Source organism: Uloborus diversus, chromosome 3 (assembly GCF_026930045.1).
Source record: "Uloborus diversus isolate 005 chromosome 3, Udiv.v.3.1, whole genome shotgun sequence".
Classification (NCBI taxonomy): Eukaryota; Metazoa; Arthropoda; class Arachnida; order Araneae; family Uloboridae; genus Uloborus; species Uloborus diversus.
This window is the reverse complement of record NC_072733.1, coordinates 123253950-123274293: the sequence shown is the minus strand read 5'-3', so window position 1 is coordinate 123274293 and position 20344 is coordinate 123253950. Positions and strand designations below refer to the sequence as shown.

Sequence of the window (20344 nt, the reverse complement as noted above, 5' to 3'; positions counted from 1 at the left end):
ATTTATCTCCAACGTTTTAGGATATGTTACAAATATTGTAACAGTTCCGAATTTGTGTAATTTGTAACATGTTCGGACTTTTTAAAAATTTTACCCTATAAAATTCCCTGATTTTTGTATTTTATCGGTGTCTAAAACATCCGTAATTAATTCTTCAGACCAATTTTATTTTAAGACACAGCTGAGAATTAATGATAATTTTTATAAGGGTTAAAAATAATGTTAAATACATAGTTATAAATGCCCAAATGGGATTTCGAAATGTGTGAAAACTCGAGATTGACGCGTGAAAAATGGCCAAGATGCGTATTTTTAATCCAATCTGTAGAATTCGATAAATATACATGTTCTTAAACTCAAAATCCATGACCAATTGTCATTTGACCAATTTTTGAGACTTTTTTGCCGAAAATCATGACTTTCCATGACCATTTTCGATCATAGCCGAAATTTATGGCTTCCCATGACTTTCCAGATGCGCGGACACCTTGCCTTTAGTAATATTGAAAACTTACGCAACCGATTTCCTATATCCATTGATGTGCCTTGGTAAGTTGCAAGAAACAAAATGTCCTAGAATTACAATGAATGGTGTGCTTACCTTAATATTTTATATAATATATTTTTTATATAATATATTAATATACAAATATACTTACCAAAATTTTTATGCATAATCTATATATATAAAAATGGATGTATGTTTGTGGGTATGTGTGTATGTTCCTTATACAAATCCAGTTTTCGTTGGATTTCTTCCAAATTTGGCACAAAGGTAAATTGTTGCTCAGGAATTCATATAGGAGGGTTTTTGGAATTTTAAAACGACCCACAAAGATCTAATTTCATATTTTGAGTCATAAAATTACTCTTTTCTGCATGAACTAATTTTTGTATAGTTATGAATTTAGTTTAAACGAAAAGCCCGTAAAAAACTGCCCTAGATGAAGTTTCTTCAAAGATTGACTTTAATCGTTAAATTTGTGAACCTTGGTTCGAAGCAAATGAAAACGGTTATCAACATATAACCACCAGGAGCTATTTTAAATGCAATCAACACAAAACGTATCCTAAACGATAGCCGTCAATGCCGTTTAGCGATGATCGTTGAAGCATGTTTAACGAGAAAGCCGTAGATATAAGAAATGATGCTACACATCGTTTCTTACACTGCGACCAACGAGGCCCCAGGGGTCCATTGATGCTACTCATGGTGCTACTTAATTTGAATGCTACCGTTGAATTATAATTTTTAAATATTGTTTAATTATAAAATCCACAACAGTAAGGCTTCGTGTAATTTTTAATCAGTGTTTATCCCGTTATTAGCAGGATAATACAAACATGAGTAAGGTAATAGTATTGCATTCAATATTGACGTACAATCTTCGACTGTTTCAACATTAGACTACTTTTATTAAAACCACATCTATTTCATCCTTGCAACAGAAATTTTATTTAATGTTCTATGATCCTTATCAAACCAATTTTCAATTTTTAAATTTTCTTTATATTATTGCTTGATTTACGTCGAATCTTTAAGTAATTCGGTTCAACTTCGGTATTTGTGAACTTTGGTTCAAAGCAAATGAAAATGGTTAACAACATATAACCACCAGGAGATATTTTAAATGCAATCAACACAAAAAGTATCCTCAACAATGGCTGTTAATGTCGACTAGCGACAAACGTATAACCTGTTTGGCAAGAAAGCCGAGCGAAAAAGAAATGTTGTCTTTCAGTAGTTCTTAAATTGCACCCTACAAAGACACAGGGATGCATTGAAATCAGCATCGGTGGTTCTTCTTCAATTTGCTTGCGAATTTCGCTAATAAGTTTTCAAGTAATAACGTAATTGTAATCGAAATTTTGATTTGTATTTTCTATACATAAACAGCACAGAAAATACCAAAATGAGATAGGTATTATCGAAGTACAGTCTTCAACAGTTTTACAATTAGAATACTAAATTTATATTAAAACGACATCATTGCATCGGAAATATAGTTTAGTATTGTATTATTCTTAAACAAATCAATATGTATTTGCTATTTATACTATTCCATGATTTAAATAATTCAGTTCTCCTAAGTTTCATAGAAATCGCTCCAGGTTATCAGAGACCAGGAGTAAAAATACTAATATGGCTAATGAATTGCAAAATAATCATTTTTATGCATAGTAGCGTAGATTGAATTAATTTTTCAAGGGGGAGGGGGATAGTCATGGGGTTCAATACATGTACATAAACTATCATACTAGGATTGCTAATGTGTGGTAGAGTAAAAGGCTGTGCACCTTTAGACTCGAAACCACACGAAAATTTAATACGGCAGAATTCATAGTTTTAGAAGTGTAAAAGTTTAAAGTTTGAAAAATGTAAAGAAATATTAATTTACATTTAAACTTTTAAAATGCATAAAATGTCTCCATTTTTTACGTGAACAAATTTCTTAATCGTTTAAAATTTTACATTACTTTAACGCTCGAAGCAATAGTACACCTGAAGGAGCATCTTCATTGACTAGCAATAATCTTAAACCAGTTAGCGGGCATGAGGCAACTTTTGACACGAAGAGATTTCTACTGAAATGGGCATGATGAAATATTACGCCACATTATAAAGTTTTTTCGTTTTAGTCTTCATCGTGAAATTAGTTGAGCAAAGCTCCCTTTCCAGTTACAAGACTCTCAGTTCGATAACTTTTATTGTAAACAATCGAAAAATATTACTGCTTGTAACTACCACTAAGTAAGTCAACCGTCATTGAAAAAATGCTGTAAGATAAAAATGGATACGTATCAGTGTTATAGAAGAAACTCTGTTTACAGTGGAGGGATAAGGTGAAACAATTTGTATCTCACGTATATCCGCTAATCGCAATACATCATTCTTTAAACTTCAAGAAATTAAAATTTCCAGTGAGACTTAAGTTCTGTATCACGATCAATAAGTCAGAAGGGCAGGCGATTAAGTATTTTAAATGCATGTGAAATTTACCTATTTCCCATATAGATAATTTTATGTTGCATGCTTAAGGTTGGGTTCATTCAAAAATGTATTTCATTTTGCTGCTGGAAGTTGGACTAAAAATTGTATTCAGGAGCAAGATTTGAGTTAAATTTAAGAATTAGAAAATTTTAAATAATTTAACTTTTTAGTTCTTGGATTATGTTTTTAAACGTGGAAATACATTTCCTTCGTTTTGAAGCTGCGGATATGGGGAACAGAATGTGCAACAAGCTTTTGTAAAACATAAACAAAAGAATTGTCTATTATACAGTTGTAAGTAGAAACAAGACGGTTTTTTTCTTTCTTTTAATTTCTTGGCTTGCAAAAAAAAAAAAAAAAAACTACGCGGATAGCGACCAAAATGTGCACACCTATTTCTTTTTCTATAAGGCAGTTCAATTGACGGGTTTTATATAGTTCGTTTCATAAGTTCGCGTCCACGTACTCCATTTTTAATGCTTTATGTGTCTTAAAATAATTACTGTAACTGTTTCTTTGGCAAATATTATTCAGTTTAACCATTCCTACCCCTAATGACGACTGTGTCTCTGCAAATTAAAATTTCGATATTCTCAAAGGAATACTTCAGAGCAGCAAACTTAAATAAGTGATCTTACTACCTGCATCAGTTTGAGTTCTCATGTACAACATTTACGGCAAGTGTGAGGTTTTAAAAATTTGAAATAAAATTTTAATCTAGACAAATTTTGAATCGTTGCAAGACACCAATATTAATATCTAACTGTCATTTTTACCTACGAAAATAGAAATTTGACATAAATATAGGAAATAAAATGTAGTTGACGTACGTCATTTTATGCAATTTACACTTATCTAATATTACTCCACAGCATGCTACTAAATCGCCACGGAAAGGGCAAACAGACATATTTTGTGAAGGTATTTATACTAAGTGAATGTTTTCTACGGAATGTGCTTACATTCCTGAACATTTACAAAAAAATATAAAATGAGTCTACCTAACATGTGAAACCTTGAAAGTAAAAACACCGCCAATTATCCGTAAAACGAAATGTTAACGGCTATTAATATTAAAGACCGAATTCCTTATTTTCTGAACAGTGATCTATGATCACTGATCTTCCTTATTTTCTAACAGTGATAACTGACTATCTGTTTAGCTTTTGGGCCATTGAGGATGATTTTCATATCTGAAAATATTGTAACGGCGGCATATTTTGCATATATTTGTAACTGATAAAAGCCATTGAATTTATTCACGACTCTTTCTAGGAAAACACCCAAAGATTTTTTTTCCCAGAATAAAATGTATGTGAAGAATACTATAGCAGGCTTTAATGTCTTGAGGTATACAAAACCGTCAAAGGCAGCACAACGGTTTTCGTATTCGAAGCACCACGCAAAAGGTTGTCCCACAAGATATGCAAGACAATCATTTGTCTCTGCATTAAGACATTGGATGTACCGCCCGTCTGATTCAACCGCAGACAACGTGCCAGTGAACCCTGAAGAACCAAAGAATATCGTTGACAGAACCCCGATAACATGTCTCATGCTTTTTCGTTTTTACTTGATGCTATTTTTCCTGCAAATGCTCAACTTTCTGTGCTATTTACAGTCTTTTGAAAATTTGAGCCTAGAGTTGTGTGAATGCAGTTTTTTACTCTCATTTAGATAGAATTCATCCATTTAATTATCTAAATGATATGTTGCATTGAGAAGCACCCGGGCAACGCCGGGTAATAAGCTAGTGTACAATAAAAATGTGATATATTGCTACTTAATGTAAATATCATATTGAATCAATTTTATTCATCAATTATTTGAATTTAAAGTAAGTAATGTAAATTCTAGGGAAAGGACGGTCAGATGGCCACTACTGACTCATGCATGTGGCCACTACTGAATATTTCAGATTTTGGAGTGGCCACTAATGGATCAAATTTGAAGTTTGGGAAAAAATGGATAAAAATTGAAAAAAAATTGAAATTCTGGCATTTTTTGAAAATGGGACGATTAAGGATGAGTTGGGCTATAATACGCTTATTGAGTTTTAAAATTGGAATTAATATTGTAGAACCACAGTTTAAAAAAGACAAAATATGCTCAACTGTGGCCACAACTAGCGCGTTCATGATTAATTATTTCCCAAATATTCACAGATTTGTGCGCATGATTTGTCTGAATATTTAAGATCGATAATCTTTCATAACTTTTACATGTCATTTCTTTTACCTCCATCATTCTGGGAATCTTTGCACGGCTTCAAGTTTTCCCCTAAATAACGTATGGTGCAGTGCATCCAGATTTCTTATGATACTCGAAAATCGTCCGTTATGGTATGACGGGCAAAAATTGTTTCTACATTTGAGCGAAGCAATTGCCTGTTTGATGATATTTTGATAGTTGAAATTTTTATCCTAACTCCAGTGGATTAACCTTAAACTCCAGTAGATAGCAATCATTGTTGACCACTTTATCGTTTCTTCATTCTCCTAAACGAACTGTCTTACCAGTAAAACAGTTAAGTTACCGGATCCAGTTCAGCCATGTCAAAATAAAGCATTTCCCTGCATGTCTAACATTACCAAAACATATTATCAAATTATCATGCAGTGGCGTGAGTTTCATTGTTGGTGACGTCAGCATTACTCGATCAGTGAGTTGGACATTATATTCACGAGGATATATGAGGATATTCAAATATTCATTACTTAATTTTATAAATACAAAAATAATGCTATTTTGTCTATACTCAAAGAAATTTGAGAATATAATCGCACGAATTTAGTTTTTTTTTCTTTAAACCAAGCTTTAGCTTCTTAAACATTCACAGCATGTTCTCTGTCCAACTTGAATCCTTTTTGGAGCTTTTTTCTAACTTTTCCCTGCCATTCAGCTTAAATTTTTAAGATTGCCATATAGCTGAGTAGAAGTAATAGATTCATCCCATGCTAATGATCAAGCCCCCATCTGTTTAAACGCCAACGGCCATAACCGCTACACCACATAGGACCATTTTAGTCATCAGGTATTAGTGATTTTCTTTTATTTCACATACAAGTCAGATATAGATTTGTCATTACGAAGAATTTCTTTTTTCTACAGTCTTAACGCTAAGAAGTTCTCGCTTGCTCTATACGCAAAGGAATGTTTGTCGTTGCTGCTTTTCGTCTGATGAGGGGATATATCAAATCATTGTGCTGCATTTCGAATATAGATTAAATGATTAAACATTTGAAAGTTCGTTAAAATTCGTTGAATTTCAATAGTAAAATGAAAAATTGGCGTAATTAATAAACTTGGTGCACAAAGGGTAGTCATCTATACCAGTCATGCTGTTTCCCTAATCAAAACAGAAGTAAAAAAATTGTAATTTATATTCTGATCAGTAGTTCTTAGCCGAATTTTTCAAATAGCGAGTATGCAAATGATCAACTAGCGATATCAGAACTAATGTACTTTCCCACTAAACATGACGTCTGAAACAGGTTTCCAGTACTCTAATTACCTCAGTTGACTACGCATTTATTAATTTAACGCGTTATCTCTTTTTATTCAATACAGACTTCGTAATGTTAATATTCTGCCAAAACTCAGACAGAACAACACGTACTGCATTTTTTGGGGGAGAATCAATGCGAATAGAAAAATCAAAGCATGATTCTGCATCGAAATGTTGAGTTATTAATAGTTATCTCAGGAAACTAGAAAAAGCATATTTTCTTTTCGATGTTATCGCTTGTGAAGAAATTCAGGCAAGAAAAATCGTTTTTTTTAACTTTCCTTCTGTGATTTGCATTAGTTCACAACTATCAATTTTCCCATCGTATGTTTCTTGTCAATTGAAATAAAGGACGCTCAAACTGCCTTAAAAGACACTTTTATAATTCAATTTAGAATAATAATGCAACTGATCCAAGACATCATTTTATTATCAGTTTGGTAATTTTCATTTATCTCGAAAATAAATTTAAAATTAGTTTTATACATAATAGCAAAATTGGAGATATTACCTATTCTATGCTGCAAAATTTCCTTGACATGGGAAAAGCTGATGCAAAACGGCATTTTAATTTAATGGGGATTTATTTAACTACTGAAATGCTTGAGGTTTCCTCAATAGAATTTGGAAAGACAAATTGTTTTCTAAACGGCACATAGCTAAATGAGGAAGTTGGGACAATCATGCAAATTTTACAGTAATTTTTGAAGTTATTAATTTCCTTACATTTTCCTAACCAAAGAAAGAAAATGGTTCGGTTTTCATGTAATTAAATCTTTCTGAGTAATTAATAGGAGCTGCGTTCATTATTTTGGAAGTCATGGATGGTGTACTCATTATCCACAGTATCAATCTTCAACTTTAACTCAATGGGACCTTTTATGAGGGAGAGACGTTAATTGAACATAGTTGTACAGGATATAAACAATAGCGAGTCCTTACTCTTTTTAAGAACTGAGGACTATATCGGAAGCCCTTACTCTTTTTCACGAACTAAGGAAGTTTTACTTTTGGGGATTATGCATATTTAATAAGCAATAATCTTTTCTGCTCAAAAATGAGTTTCTGCATTTGAGGAGCATAGGACTTTCCCCCCGTAATAAAGTTTCTATTTAGGAATGAAGGATCCTTTACTCTTTAATGAAAACAAATCATATCTTTTTAAAGAATGAGGGTTTTTGCTCATTAAAATGGAAATAGTACTTTTTTTTGAAAGACTCTGATATCTTTAGAACATATTTTTTTTACTTCTCAACAAAACATTTCTACTCTGCTAAGATTCCCCAAACTTTTTTTTTTCAATTAGAGTGTTTACCTCTTTTAATTAAAGAACTAAGGTGCTTTTACACATCAAGGAAAAGCTTCATATCTATTATGGGATTCTATATTTAGACGTGAGGGAACTGTTCTGCCGTGGGAATGTAAAGAACAGTACTAGGATTACATACTAACAATAGTGAAATGTTGAAATTTTACTTTTTTTTTATAGTTTATTTTTAGAGTAAACCAAATAGGTGAGTATGTGCAATGAATCTTAAGTGCTATAGATGACGAAAATTCAAAAAAAAAAAAAAAAAGAAAAGAAAACTTGAAATTTTGCAGATAATGCCCTTGACCTTCTAAAATGTACGTAGTTAACTCATTTGCTGTTTTTTTAAATCACAATATATTAATGTTTTAATCTTACACGATGAAATTTTGTTTTATACATTTTCATCTCACTTTGTTTTTCTGGATGAGGAAGAACTTTATTTATAACGTATTAAAATTCCTATGAAAATTATTTTAATTTTCTAGGTATATTTTTGCTTAAGTGAAATTTTAACTTTCATTAACAATTCCTCTGAAGTATTCTTGTTTTCAAAACATACATCTGTGAAAGCACGCCTTTTTAAAGCAATAAGCAAAATAAAGATGCCATTCAAATAATTAATAAAATCTGAATAAAACAATGCAAATAAATATGCTAGGGTATTACAGAATACTATTGAATAAAGTAAGAATAGAACATTTGTGGCAATATACTCGCGCTTTCAGTTTTGGCATTCTATAACTGCAGATCAGATAAGTTTGCTAAGACCACGGCCGCCCGGTCCCTATGTGCAAGGTCGTGCAATACACGACGGCGCCAGAGTCAAAAAGGCGCCGAGTTCTACCGATCAAAAATGCCGCAATTGGAAGAAAAAAAATCTCCGATCAAAAAATAAAACTGAACTTTTCAGTACATATAAAGGTGGCGAAGAAATTTTACTGCTCATTGAAACAAGTCATCCGTCTCGCTGTCTATGTCTAAAAAGAAACATTATTGCCTTGTTGTGTCTAAACATGCTTTTCAAAAGCGATGTCTTTTACACTGAAAACACGTGATGCTAATTAGTGCATACATTCGCATTTTTCTTCGTAATGTGGAGCCGTGAATATATTTCAGTATGTCTATAGCACACAAGGTCGAGCATACGAGGCACAAGAACTTTGCTATTCCTCAATTAGGTTCTTGTGCTCAATGGCGTAGCCAAAATTTCATTTCGGAGGGATTCCGATAAAAAACTATCTAATACCAATCCTAACCCTCAAATCCGATTTTGCTAAAAATCCTTTAAAAAGCTAATATTTTTGATTTTCTACACGTTTTTCAGATGCTCTTAGACCATGCTTTGGCTTTGAAGTTGCTTCTTATCAGGAGGAATAAATGTCTTTAGTAGTAACGTCATCTTTTAGTGAAATCATTGCATTTTTTTTTAATGAAAAAGGGGGGAAAAAGTGTAGGTTTTCAAATTCGATTGAACCTTGCATTATATAAGAAGCAGAGGAAATGTATAGAATATTATGCACTCAAATTCGAGTTTATATATATATATATATATTTAACTATGTAGAAAAACTGCGTGTAAAAAATAGATATTTTCTATTTTTGAAGTTTGTTACTCACTTCGGGGAGGGTCCCGACTTCCTGGATCCACTCTTGGTTACGCCACTGCTTGTGGCGAATATATTGTATTATAATTTGTGTAATACGTATTTTTGTGATTTTTAACTATTGTTCGAGGTAATTCGACTGCTTCATGATATCATACCTAAAAATATGGTTGGCACAATTGCATATTATTTACTCGTGCGTAACATTTATATATTGTAGACAATAACTTAAAACATTTTAATTCCGTAAAGTAACGACTTGAGCATAATTTCTGGATTCTCTACCCTTCCCCCCTTATCTTCAACTATTTGTGCATTAAATTAAAAAACGAGCTTTGGACAATGTATTTATTTGTTTTAGATATTAAATTTAATTTATTTTTAACGATTCTGTACTTTAGAAAAAAGTTATTTTACAAGTAAAATTTTAAATTTCAGTTTTTAAAGTGGAATATCCTCAATTGATGAATATAATCAGTACCCTGTTGTCATGTTTTTACAGGCATAAAAGTTTGACTAATTATTCATCAATTAGAGATTAGGAGATATTTTTCTTTTTCTAAAACTCATTAGCATATCAGATGAACTACTGAATCTGAAATAACTTCGAGATATGAAGCAAAAACGTGCACTGTATTCCAAAATTTTATAGTTACACATTGTTTTTTAAATAAATTATATTTCGAACCATTTTTTTTTTCACAGTATATTTGACTACAAAACCTCACTCCAAGTGTTAACTCTAGATTTTTCCGGAACGCCACTGCATAGAAGAGCTCAAAAAAAATTTGCACGACGGCGCCGATTAAGCTTGGCGCGGGCCTGGCTAAGACATATTTTTAATCCAGTCTACACAATTACAAAAGTCTCAATATAGCGGATTAGGGCCCAAGCACTATAGGACCGGACGCACAGACCCAAAACAGTAGCAGAAGCCTAAATAGTATGGAGATGAATTTATATGGATTCCTATACAGTGAAACTTACAACGGTTGATTTATGTGATAAAGGCTAATTCCGTACCTGAAAAAAGCTGTCAACTTAGACAGGTGGTCAACTTACAAGGGTGGTCAACTTCACAGATTTTACTGTATCTACTTCAACCTATTTTTCTCAGTTATCACATCCGGTTAAAACCACACCAATATAGATAGGTACCTCGGTGATTCACTTGACTTAAATAAGCAAAAATAAATAAAATGAATAAAATCTACTTCAACTTCGGTTGCAACAAGATGAGGAAACTTGGGTCAGAATTCCATCTCCTAGAGCGCGTTTTTACAAATTGCAATTAAACTTTGGAGAATAGCAGAAAAAAACTCAAATAATATTTTTTTAGTCAGTAATGGACGTATCTTATGAGATACGCTCGCTACTAAGTAAAATAATTAATTCAAATATTATTTCTAGGCATTTTTAACATTAAATTGCATTACATTGAAGTGACGTCCTTGTTCTCAGGGGTTGATTATCGCATGGGTCTTACGGGGCCTGGGTCCTGGTCACTTAATTCGAAAGGGTCCAAAAACCAGTAAATTTACTAAAAATCTTTATTTCTTTTTTTTTTTTTTTTTTTTAACAAGAGCTCAAAAGCAATGTTACACATATATCGAACTACCTCTAACTTTCGAATCTTAATCATGATCAGCAAAAAGTAAATAAATAAAATTCAAAACGAGTGAACTAACTAGAAGTTGAGATATTGGTTTGAGGGAAATTCACCCAAATTGAGGTTCAGGTTATGGTCTATCGAAATTTTTATCACAGTCAGGTCCTGCATGTTCTTCATTAAGTGATTCATTCTGGCTGGTGTCCTGCAAACTGTTTTTGTGCAATGATTGATGCTTCTATTCAGTAAATTACCGCCCATTAGCCATGGCTAAAGCAGAAATACATCGCCAGCTCAGTCATTTCCAGCCGAGGACAGCAGTTTCGTGCTTATTAGCACTCATCAGCCAGGCATAGGAAAGTGACTGAGCTGGAGATGGAAAACCTCTTAAGGAAGCCAAGAGTGCCAAACAAACTGGTAGCTAATATAGAGTAAGCAGACCAGACGAGTGACCGAAGCAATGGTTCGGTTCAACTCGAAGATTGAAGGCAAGGCATGGTATATTCAGTAAATTACCGCCCATTAGCCAGGGCTAAAGCAGAAATACATGAAATACACCGCCATACACCGGCATACTTTCCTATGCCGGGCTGATGAGAGCTAATAAGCACGAAACTGCAGTCCTCGGCTGGAAATGACTGAGCTGGCGGTGTATTTCATGTATTTCTGCTTTAGCCCTGGCTAATGGGCGGTAATTTACTGAATATACCATGCCTTGCCTTCAATCTTCGAGTTGAACCGAACCATTGCTTCAGTCACTCGTCTGGTCTGCTAATTCTATATTAGCTACCAGTTTGTTTGGCACTCTTGGCTTCCTTAAGAGGTTTTCCATCTCCAGCTCAGTCACTTTCCTATGCCGGGCTGATGAGTGCTAATAAGCACGAAACTGCAGTCCTCGGCTGGAAATGACTGAGCTGGCGGTGTATTTCACGTATTGATGCTTCTGTTACCGGGGAATTGTTCTGCAGCTTTTGGTCGAAATTGGAATTCACCAGTGATTCACCAGAAATATTCGGTTTTCTTGGCTATGTGGATGTTGACATTTACCAGCGATTGTTGACACTTACCAGGTTTGGTCTTTTTTTGGCAGCATACATACATTTAAGCAATAAACGGAAATCCCTTCCCCCATCGTAATAAAGAAGATCTTGTTTGTGCTTCTGATTTTTGAGCCAAACTATTTTCTGGTGCTGTTTCATGCTTTAAAAGTAACGAATCTGCATAATTCAACAAAATATAGAAGTTCATTGTGCATTTAAAGTACTCATTTGGCTGCGTGAAACTAATGTCGCTTAACGACGAAAAAGTAGGTTCATTTCGGGAAGAAAATATTGAAAGTTCTCGGGAATTTTCAAACAGTTTAAAGAAATATAAATCTTATTTTTGGTTCTAACCCCTTTCCTTAGCAATTTCAATGACGTTTTAATTTTGTAAATTTGAATTCAGCAGTATTTGTTTTTTAACTTTTATAGAAAAAAAAATGTTATAAGCTATATGCTGACTCTTGTAACTAGCTGATATTCCGTATTCAGTATTTTTTTGACGTATTCAATGGAAGACGTAACAATGGTTGTTCATGGGAGTAATTACTATTTGTTTAGCGAATTTAATGCTTTAGCTTTAGATAAACACATTAACTTTAAATTAAGCAGTAACTTAAGCGGACATATGTTTCAAACATAATCGCGTCTATGGAGTCTTAGTTTTCTTCTTTCGAAGTAAACGCAATTTAAAGATTTAATTTTGAACTTATTTTTGAGCGGATTGTTTATTGTTCTCAAAATACTCAACGAACCCTAGTTTTGTCCAACGTTAAGACTACGAACACCATTTTTTTTTAAAATCTTACTTGAAATGCTAGTATAATGTTTGGAGAATAAAAGAATACTTAGTGATGAAGATAATGCTGAAAAACGCCGTCTAATAAAAAGTTAAATTTCATTTTGTCTAATAAAAGTTATTGATTTTGTTAGACTTTTTCTGTCAAAACTCCAACTGTGTACTTCAAAGATTTTGTCATAAAAGCTTTAAAACACGTTCTTTTTTTTATGAATAAAGCCGGAATACTTACAACTAACAACGAATTACTTCGACTTATTTTTTAACAGTGTGTAATTAATTATGCTTAAAATAATGACCCAGATCTTTTGGCTGTATGTTTAAAAATATAATAATGTTTAATAGGTTTTGTGGTTTGGGGGTAGGCTTTTTTTTTTTTTTTTTTTTTTTTGCAGGAAGCTGCATATACTTTCACAACAAGAAAACTTGACTTAAAATTAAAAAAAAGAAAAAGAAAGGATGCAAATTATTTTTAAAAAAAAGGTAATATCCGGATAAGGTAATATAATGATTATGTATTCGGGATGTAATATCATGGTTATGTTATGTAGTTGTTAGCTATATTGCTCTCTTTTTTTTTTTTTTTGTGAAATCGTATTTACAGATTAAATGCAGTATTTTTCAGATAATTTTAAAAAAGAAAAGAAAGGTTGTATTTATATATATATATATATATATATATATATATATATATATATATATATATATATATATATATATATATATATATATATATATATATATATATATTGCTGTGGTATTACTGTGTACACACAGATCCGTCATTTCTAAATTTCCGGGGGGGGGGGGGGGGGTTTATGTTCAATACACACACATTTTGTCAGAAAAAAAATCAACTAAGTCTGTACAAAAATGCCTAATTTCATTATGTGTCTAAAATCCAGGGATCCAGGGGGAGAGCAACTGACCCCCCCCCCCCCCCGATCGTCCAAATGACGAGCATGTGAACTCACTCATCAGTGCTGGCTGCATCTTGATGATACGTTGTTCAATGTAAAGTTTTTTTTTTTTTGTGCTAATTACATTTCTTCTAATTGTTCAAAAATATCACTATCAAACTGTTCACTACAGCCAGTCTACTGAGTGTCACAGAATCACTACAGGCTGTTGTATTTACGATGAATGCCGAAAAGTAAACATTTAACGAGAAACAACACGCTAGGAAGTCAAACTTGAGACGTTAGTTGACAGAAATAAGTTGGCATTTTTCATCGGCGACTCTTAAAAATAAAATCACAAAGTGACAAAAGTATTGAATAAACACAAGCACGTTTTTTCTTGAAGACACCTTGTTTGTGCAGCTGGTGTCACTCATATCTGGAGTAGGATGACCCACGACAATGACCAACAGGACAAATTCTGATCACACATATAATTATAAGATTCAACAAAGCGAGAGGCAGATTCTTACCTGGAAAATGTATTGCAACTTCCTGAAGAGCGGTCACGCAGCGAAAGTGACAGCGAAGAGTTAAAAGCCGCTGATCAAGTGGGCACGGGAACATAAAAGGATGTGAACCGTTGTTGTGGAATGGCGCTGCAAGCGTTCAGCAAGTTTTTTTTAATGAGTTACAAGTGTTGCGACGCATTTAGGGGGATAGACTCGGGTTTTTTTTTGCAGCCAGAGCGCGTTTCCGTCAATAGTGCACCGAGAATTGCTTACACTGATGTTTTTTTAATGGTTATAATTTTGTGCATCTCCAGGGGGAGGGCTCACCAGGGGAGGAGGGGGGTCATGACGCAGACTGTTGCATTAAAATTTTTACTAGAGCTTGTTTGCAGAGATATTTCTTTTTTTCTTTGTGGGGGGGGGGAGCTCTCGTTCCGGGGGGTTTGAAAAGGAATGTGACACATTGTTCTTGGGGGCATCCCTGACTTCTATTAAGTAAATAATTTAAACCATAATGCTTGACAATTATTTTTTGTTAACGCATAACATTGGAATCATATCATTTTCTAATGCTTGATTGGCTTGCAACGGCAGGGACACGTACATTTTTGGGAGGTTGGAAAACTTTACGTTTTCTTTTTTTTGTTATGTATCTTAATATTATGATTCAACAGAAGTAAGCACATTTTTTAATCTTTACATTAGATACAAAGAGACTCCTGACACAGTATTATTTTTATTTAAAATTTTATCCCTTAAAATCTGATTTATTTGCATGCGTCACGTACGGGACATCCAAAGTCAACCTCTTGTTCTTTGCTGTATGCATTACATGTTCTATATGTTTGCTCTATTAATATAGCAATGAAGAAACAATTTAAAAGTTTTGTAAGCTAAGGTCCCAACGTAAATGAAACATATCTCATTTGTTGAGAACTTATAGTTTAAAACGTTGAAAAAAAAAATATATATATATGGCCACACACATTCTACTGAAAACGATCATTTTGTCCCGCAGGTATTTTAAAAAGCGATGATGAAATTTTTTCTCAAGCAGTCACACATACGTTTGTGATTTTTTGAGCAACAAAAGTTTGTTCATTACCCTTTTAAATTATTATTTTTAACGAAGTGCATGAAAGTCATGTGCGTGACAAAATGACCGTTTCCGTGGGGGGGGGGAACCTTTTGCAGGTACTGTCCCCTAAGTTGTTGAATCGTCAGACAAAATTTACCAAACAAGGAATGTTTTCTGATGGTCAATGATCTACTGTGACTTCCCATTCGGGGCGGGGGGGGGGGGGCACACAACTATTCAAAAGCAGATTGTACTGTATTTGTCTGAACGAAATATGATCATCAATGCATGACTTCTCACCTTTTTTTTTTTAATTTTGGACATTACAATATGGAACCATTTTAATTCATTATTTTGTGCATATGTTCCGTTTGTAAATCGTGCACCAGCGACAATAGGGGAATATCTCAAAAACAACTCTGGAGAAAGTCAAGGTTTTAGGCAGTATTTCTTTTAACTTGTTTACAAATTCTGCACTGCGCTCAAAGCATTTATTATTTATGTTTACTGCTTAGTTTTGTAGTCTAAACTAAAAAGTGTAGAATTGAAGTTGGAAATTTATTTGCAAATTATTATGATCATGCAATTTTAATAATTTGTTACTTTTGATTATACCATTTATATGCCGCCAAGCACCAGTTATGTAAATTACTTTTCTACTAGTTTTGTGGCAAAGAAAGAGCATTAAATTGAACTTTCAAATAATTAATTAGTACTTTTTCTCTAGTTTTTGAGATATATCACAGTTGTCGATGGTGAGTGATATCTGCCCTGAATCTTCAGTTGATTCATATTTTAGCACAAATGGTTTTTAATTATTTTTTGTGGATTTATAAACATGACGGTAGCTCATACAATATGGTTCATGCATTAAATCTGCTTGATATTTTTAGTCATCAGATTGTGATGTTAGTTTGTTTCATGTTAATCATATCGATTTTTATCAGTGACCAACAGTCAACCAATTGATGTTATTAATATTAAACTACTTACGAAAACAGCCCAATAAGTTAATTTGTACCGTACATTTTTGCACTAGCCACAAATAATTTGCTGCCGGTGTATGCCATGCAGGAAAGAATCAATCAAAATATCAACTTTAAATTTCAAGAAATAGGAAAAATGATTAAAAAACAATTCGCGATCGGCAAGAACAATTTCCTTTTCGAAGGTTTGAATGCTCGATAAAGTGACAGAAAAGCTTGCACATTAAAGTAAATAAAAATTGTTAACTATGTGTTAATTGTATTAATACACTAAAAAAGGCTCTTTGTGTAAAAATTGTTTGAAGAACATTTCAAAACATGTTCTTTGCTTCGAAATTGGCCCAGAAAAAAATATTAAGTACAAAACTCAAGAGGCTTAAAAGATGAACTTTTAATAAAAATTGCAGATACTTGCTTTTTTTTGTGAATGAAGATAAGATTTATTCAATACAAGCAACAAAATAATATTTTAAAAATAGTAAAAGCTGTCGTAGTGTTTTTATAGTAGTAAAATATGAAAAATATTCCAATTTTAAATTGAGGTGAAATATCGTTTTCAGAAGAAAACGATATTTTGGAAGTTCCAAAATTTAGTAATGCTTCATAATTTTATACAAAGGAAAATTCAATGAATTTTGTTAGCATTTCAATAAAACAGATGATTTCGTTTGAAAAATGAAAAGGAAAAAAATCGATTCCTTTTCCTTAATTCATTTTTTTAAACTGCTGCATTTCTATTAAACTTCTTTTGTTCAGTGAATTCTTCTAACCTGCATTTAATTTGATGTGAATTATAACTTTCTAACCGGTTTTATTTTTGAAATTCCAGTTATAAAATTTTTCAACTGGCTTTTTTTTGTCGTTTTAACTGGATTACTTATTTTCCTTACGCAATATGATGCTCTGTAAAAATTTGACTGGGATGTTCAGATTTGTATGATGTTACATTTTAATGAACTGAAAAATATTGATAGCATTAAATAAGAACACAAATCGAAAAAGAATGACGGCTTTAAACAAGTTAGGAAATGTAGGGGTAGTGCTGAAATGGCAGGGCAAAGTGAAATAGTAAAATATTTTCAGTTTGCAGCGCCACCTATTCATTAATATTTTCACAATGTTCTGAAACATATAGCTGATTCCAGTCGAAAATTAAATTTCTTTAAAGATCTAGATATGAAATTATACAAGTCATTTTAAAAATTTGATATCTATAACGAAATGTTTTGCGGTATATCAATTTTATTATATATATATATATATATATATATATATATATATATATATATATATATATATATATATATTGCTGTTAACACTTAAAATATTAAAAAATGTCTACTAATCTAATGCCCTGTGAAATACTTATTTAGTTTATATTAGGTATATTTTGATTTTAAGTTTTAAGCGTTTAACACAATTTGTCAAGTGTGAACGTGGAAAAATTAAATAGTTCATTTCATTACCTTATTCATTTAAATAAGAAATTTTTATTTATTGATCTCAATTCACTTCCTTCATTCACATCCTTTATTTATTCATTCATTCACGAATTTTTTTTATCCACTTTTTAATTCACTCGTTGATTTTTTCTTATGTAATTATTTATTTAGTCGTTAAGTGCTTCATTGTTTATTCATTAATTCATTTGACAAACAATATTTCAATAATAAAATAGAAAATATTTTAAGAAATAGAAAGTGTTATTAATTTGTATTAGACAAATATTTGACTTTTCTCTTTTGATTGAAAAGCGATAGCTTTGTGCAAGGTAAATTAGATAAAAATGGAACAACGTTTAAAAGCACAAAAAGGATAAAAAGTTTTTAAAAACGCAGACATGTTTCGGAAGCAATAGCCTCCTTCCTCAGTGCGAAATGAACAAATGGATGAATCAAGGTCAAGGGAGAGTTTAAATGCGTAACCGGAAAAACATTGACCAATCAGCTATCAGCGAGTGCTGAGGCAAAATATGACGTATTCTAACATGTAAGATTGAATAAGATTGGAGAAAAATGCGGAACAGCAAAAGACTCATTGCAAAGATTATTTAAGTTTTTATGAATATAAAAGGATTCCAGAAAATCTAATTCACCTACTGTTGTAGGTCTGCAAATGATCTTGGCCTCCGAAAAGACAAAATTGTGCCCTGTGTCCCAACAATGTTTAGCAATTGAAGATTTGTTCAGTTCCTGTTTTTTAACGTGGTTTTCATGTTCTTTCAAACGAAATTTAAGTGAACGCCTTGTCTGTCCCACGTAACCAATATTACATTGACAAGGAATGTGATATATGCCCCACTGATCTAGTGGTTGGATTGGGTCCTTCAGTTTGGAAAAAGAAAGTTTATTTATGGGTCTGTGAATTACGCGAAAGTCAAATTTACTGTGAATTCTAGAAATACGAAAAGAAATGTGTGGATAAAACGGTAAAACCACAAAATTTGTAGAAGAAAAACTACGTATGTTGGAGATTTTATTCCGGGTTGAAAGTTTGCAAAAAGCCCTGTCGATGACCTGAAGAGGATAACCCCTGTCCAGAGCCACGCCTTTCAAAAAATTGAGTTCATTATTGAGAAGGGTCTGATCAGAACATATGGAGATGGCTCGGTTAACAAAAGTATAAAAAGCAGACATTTTTTGCTTCTTCGGGTGGCATGAACGAGAGTGTGGGGGAAGACAGACAGCAAATGGTTTTTGGTAAACAGTAGTAGAAAACTTATTATTGTTCTTCGAGATTAAAACGTCCAAAAAGGGCAAAGAATTATTGTTTTCAATCTCAGCAGTAAACTGAATATTAGAATCGACGGAGTTAATTAGATCAATGATAGACGGAACAAAATCAACAGTGCAATCTAAGAGGGTGAAAGTGTCATCAACATATCTAAGCCAGAGTGGAAAGTCAATTAACTCAAACAATTTCCGTTGAAAAAAGTCCATGTAGATTTCACTGAGGATGGGACTCAAAGGGTTGCTCATAGCAAAGCCGTCAGTCTGTTGGTAAAAAGTACTCTCAAAAATATAGGTAGAATGTTCAAGACAAATTTCAGTCAAAATTACAAGTTCGGAAATTTCGTGTTGAGTGTGATGGAATTCCCGGAGTCTTGTTTCAAGACACCGTAAGGCTCCAATAACAGGTACATTGGTAAAAAGAGATTTAACATCAAAAGAAAACCATAAGTAAATTATTGGGTTTGAACCGACGAAGAATATTAACAAAATCAACAGAATTTTTGACAGAATGTGTGTTGGAGTCCATTAATGGGGCAAACCTAGAAGTGAGAAATTTGGCCAGTCCATAAGAAGGAGGCACCCCGCTTCTTATGGACTCCGTTGATTCTAATATTCAGTTTACTGCTGAGATTGGAAAACAATAATTCTTTGCCCTTTTTGGACGTTTTAATCTCGAAGAACAATAAGTTTTCTACTACTGTTTACCGAAAACCATTTGCTATCTGTCTTCCCCCACACTCTCGTTCATGCCACCCGAAGAAGCAAAAAATGTTGGCTTTTTATACTTTTGTCAACCGAGCCATCTCCATACGTTCTGATCAGACCCTTCTCAATAATGAACTCAATTTTTTGAAAGGCGTGGCTCTGGACAGGGGTTATCCTCTTCAGGTCATCGACAGGGCTTTTTGCAAACTTTCAACCCGGAATAAAACCTCCAACATACGTAGTTTTTCTTCTACAAATTTTGTGGTTTTACCGTTTTATCCATACATTTCTTTTCGTATTTCTAGAATTCTCAGTAAATTTGACTTTCGCGTAATTCACAGACCCATAAATAAACTTTCTTTTTCCAAACTGAAGGACCCAATCCAACCACTTGATCAGTGGGGCATATATCACATTCCTTGTTAATGTAATATTGGTTACGTGGGACAGACAAGGCTTTCACTTAAATTTCGTTTGAAAGAACATGAAAACCACGTTAAAAAACAGGAACTGAACAAATCTTCAATTGCTAAACATTGTTGGGACACAGGGCACAATTTTGTCTTTT

The 20344-nt window shown here is 32.9% G+C and overlaps 1 protein-coding gene across 1 annotated transcript in view; it reads right to left on the bottom strand.

The window, feature by feature from the left end:
• The window catches only part of LOC129218238 (regulator of G-protein signaling 1-like), a 105660-nt gene extending 91294 nt beyond the window's left edge, over positions 1-14366 (bottom strand). The window contains exon 1 of the mRNA XM_054852463.1: positions 14297-14366. The gene's annotated coding sequence lies outside the window, so the exon portion shown is untranslated. The remainder of the gene's footprint in view (positions 1-14296) is intronic.
• Positions 14367-20344: the final 5978 nt, after the last annotated feature.